Here is a 4,007-nt window from a genome sequence, read left to right on the forward strand (position 1 = left end):
TTCTGACCCTACCTGCCACCACATTCCCTGCCTTGGTGCTTTATGAAACATTCACTCAAAGTACTTATTTTACTAGTTTAATATTCATTAATATGATTACTTGGTTAATGACTATTTATACTGTCTATAAACTCAGTAAAGAATTGTTCTCTTTTGAAGATTTTATTTATTTATTTATTTATTTATTTATTTATTTATTTGAGAGAGAAAGTGAGAGAGCATAGGCAGGGGAAACAGCAGGGAGAGAGGGAGAAGCAGGCTCCCAACTGAGCAGGGAGCCCAACATGGGGCTCAATCCCAGGACCCCGAGATCTTGGGATCATGACCTGAGTCGAAGGCAGATGCTTAACTGACTGAGTCACCCAGGCATCCCAAGAATTGTATTTTTTATGACCATTATATCCCTAGCACAAAAAATATCTGGCATAAAATAGTTTCTCATCAAACTATTGAGAAATGAATGACTGAGTGAATTGTCACACAGTAAGAACTGAATAAATGGTGGCCACCATAGTGTGTTTTCTTCTCTGTTTTAATATGATGCTAAGTTATGGTGTCTGACATTTCGGATGGGCATGGTTTTCATGTGATGCCTGCATGGTTATACATGGACCATATGACTACTCCCTAGAGAATCTGGTAGAACAGTGTGAAAACCATGTCTAGCTGAATCCAGAATAGCACAAATGTTTCATAAATCCTGTAAAGGCTTAGGGGAATGGATCCACAAAAACTATGAAACAACTGAATGAAGACAATTCCTACAGAAACACAAGCTTAATTTTTAAAAGGTGCCCATTTCGATGGAGATACCTGGGGTGACTATTTACCTCAAGCTGTACCAAATACAAATTTGGACAGCCGAAATTTTGCGGTGCTATTTCCATATTTTTATTGGGCCTGAGTACTGCTGTCCTTCACAAGTTTCCCCTTTCAGTATTTTTTTTATAGCCCTTCGGATTCTGTAACATCCAAAATACAATAGGGCCTTAGGTAGAGAAGGGCTGTGAGGATTGGGCTTCTTTATGAGAGGTTAAATTCTCTCAAGCCAATCCTGGCAGTGGAGCATATTGAACCACAGGAGCAAAGCATCCTAGACATTGTATGTTTTCACGTACTCAGCTCGAAGTATTTAGGTGCGATAGGATAAGTTACTTATAAATTCAGCAGAAGAGAACCAGATGAATAGCAAAAAGCAAGTATTGAACTGAAAGCTGGTCAGCACCCAAACTGACAGCTTAATAGGACAAAGACTAACTATACACCCCACTTGTGCTTAAACACAGAATATCAATAGATCTAACTCCCTTGAGAATAAGTTAAGAGGGGAAGGAGAGAAAGAAAAGGAGCAAGAGTAGAAGGAGGATATATATGTGTGTGTGTGTTTGTACGTGTCTGCAGATACATAGACACACACAATTTATAGCTGCAATACCATACTGCTGAACCAGATAAAGGGAAAATCATGTTTATGGAAAAGGAAGGCATAATTTCAATATTTTTTGAAGAAACTTGAAGAAAACCTCAGAAAATACACTTATTATCCTCTGTATACAAGCCATTCCAGCTGTGAAATAGGAAAAAGTCATGAGAAGAGTAAATTCAGAAATAAAAATATAATGAGATTAAATCGAGAAGTGACTAACCCAAGAAAGGATTAAAAAATAAAAGTGTAGCAGCAAAGTGAAAATCCACAATGATGACCCTAAAGAGAGAATTGTTACTATGAAACATCAGAGTTGCAAAGATGAAACTTGAGAGACACTCTTAGATGCAGTAAGAAAAGGTTGAAGAGAAAACACAATGACAATATGATCAATATAGAGGGAAAAGCTTCTTGATTCATTTTTAAAAATAACTGTGTACTTGAGAACAATAAAATTGAACAGAGGAAATGATAATACCCAATATTGAAGAAAGTAGTCACAGGCTGAAAAAAGATCTGACTGTCAAGATTGAGAAGTTTACCTTGCTCTAGCAAAAACCAATGAAAAGAGAGCCACGAATTAGATATTTCTGACAAATATTTGGATTATAAGGGTAGAGAATAAAATCGACTGGTTTTAGAGTGGGGAAAAAATTACTGAGGGAAGAAGTTAGATTGGTCTCACACATCCTCTCTTTATTTTTATTTTTTATTTTTATTTTAGTTTGGATACCATTAATTTATTATAAAAAAGAGACATGAAAATTGTTTGCATGAAAGATTTCACAACCTCTTGGAATGGGGAGATTCACTTTATGCCATTTCATTCATGATTTATTTCAGTCTACATACTTTCCTAGGATGTCGCCATCTCTAAATCAAAAATGATCCGTGTCATCTAGAACGACTTTGGTGCCTCCGTATTCTGAGAGAAGAACTTTATCGCCAAGTTTCACACTACTAACTAGTTGAATCTCTCCACCTTTTCCTTAAGGCCTGATCCAACAGCTTTTACTGTTGCTTGTAATACTTTTCCTTGAGACTTTTCTGGAAGCATAATGCTCCCTTGGTTACAGTTTCAGCTGCACTCCTTTCAACTAAAACTCAAAGAGGAGAAGAAACTTTCTAAATGCCTGTCCTGCCATGACTTTGGCTGACACAGTTCCCAGCTGCTCTGAAGCTGCCGTTGCTGTAAGGAGACCCGTAGTCCGGCCCTTGGGTCAGGTGAACATGGGAAAAGCTCACACATCCTCTCTACTAGAATATAATGGGACACATATATAATTTTGTCCTAAAATTATTTTACCCAGAAAATTTGTCTTTCATGTGAACGCAACAGACATTCTCAGAAATGCAAGAACACAAAAATATACTAGCTGTTTAAGAAATTACTTGAAGGTGTATTCAAATTGAATGAGAGCTTAATCTTAAAGAATGGGAACTTTGCTGTTGGTTTCTTCTAATTCCTTAACCACACGGAGGGAACGTGAAAGATGAAGTTTTTAATGTTTTGATATTTTGAAAAAATATGATATGTGAAAAAGAATTCCTATGTAATATTTTGATGAATCTCCTAAATTAGAAACAGGACATCTTCCTTCTACAGCAGCACATATAAGCAATACAAATGCAAAAATCACATAAAAACGAGCAAGGAGGAAATGAAGATGAAGCTAGAGTAAGTGGTAATCTGATTGTTCATGGCCTTATATGTGGATGCCACTTTTATGCAATCAACGTGAACAAAGGAGACCTGAGTAAAGTAGAGGGGCCCACAGTGGCCCCCTGGCTGAATACAAACCAGCCCATTAGGTGACCCTCTCAAAATATCCATAAGCCCTAACTGACCAATGGGTGTAAGTAATACACCCAGACATAGGTACCAAAAAAGGAAAATTTCATAGTTCTCATACCTCCTCACCTTCTCCCTTAACTACAACTACCCTGGCCCACACTACTTGCTGGCAGTCTTTCCTGCTCACTGCTCCCTTGCGGTGTATTCAATAAACTTCTATCTCTTTTTTTCCACGTTGATTGAATTCTTTCACTGCCTGCACTGTTGGCCTCCACGCAATCGGATTGCCCCACATTTGGTGGCCCGCCATCCGATTGGGAGACCCCCACATCATAGGATAGTGTAACAAATTTGGCCTACAGAGTAAAAGAAAAAAAAAAATTAAGAAAAGTAAAGAAACATAAGACATAAAGATCATAAAATAAATTGAGAAAAGATTGAATATAAAAATTATCAAAATGTAAATGAATTTTAAACTTTTTTAAAAGTTAAATAATATGTATGTTAAAATAACAAGCTTTAATCTCATAGTAACTTTGAGAAATCCATATAAAACAAATGGTACATAAAGATTAAACATTCAAAATTGATAAAAGCATATGAAGTAACTACAAAAGCAAAACCAAATATAAAAGGATTCAGGAATTAACTAAGACTAAATATAGTACAAGACAACAAAATTAAATATGATAAAAGACTCCATTTACATTATCATAGATGTCACAAAAAGTTAGAATAATCATTAACCCTTTGTCCTGAATAATCAAACATCAACATATTAAGCAT

The 4,007-nt window shown here is 36.1% G+C and overlaps 1 pseudogene; it reads right to left on the bottom strand.

Moving 5' to 3' along the window:
• Nucleotides 1–2,265: 2,265 nt before the first annotated feature.
• LOC113266045 (10 kDa heat shock protein, mitochondrial-like) lies at nt 2,266–2,571 on the bottom strand (annotated as a pseudogene).
• Between the last annotated feature and the right edge of the window lie 1,436 nt (nt 2,572–4,007).

The sequence above is a fragment of the Ursus arctos genome, unplaced genomic scaffold (assembly GCF_023065955.2).
Source record: "Ursus arctos isolate Adak ecotype North America unplaced genomic scaffold, UrsArc2.0 scaffold_37, whole genome shotgun sequence".
Lineage (NCBI taxonomy): Eukaryota > Metazoa > Chordata > Mammalia > Carnivora > Ursidae > Ursus > Ursus arctos.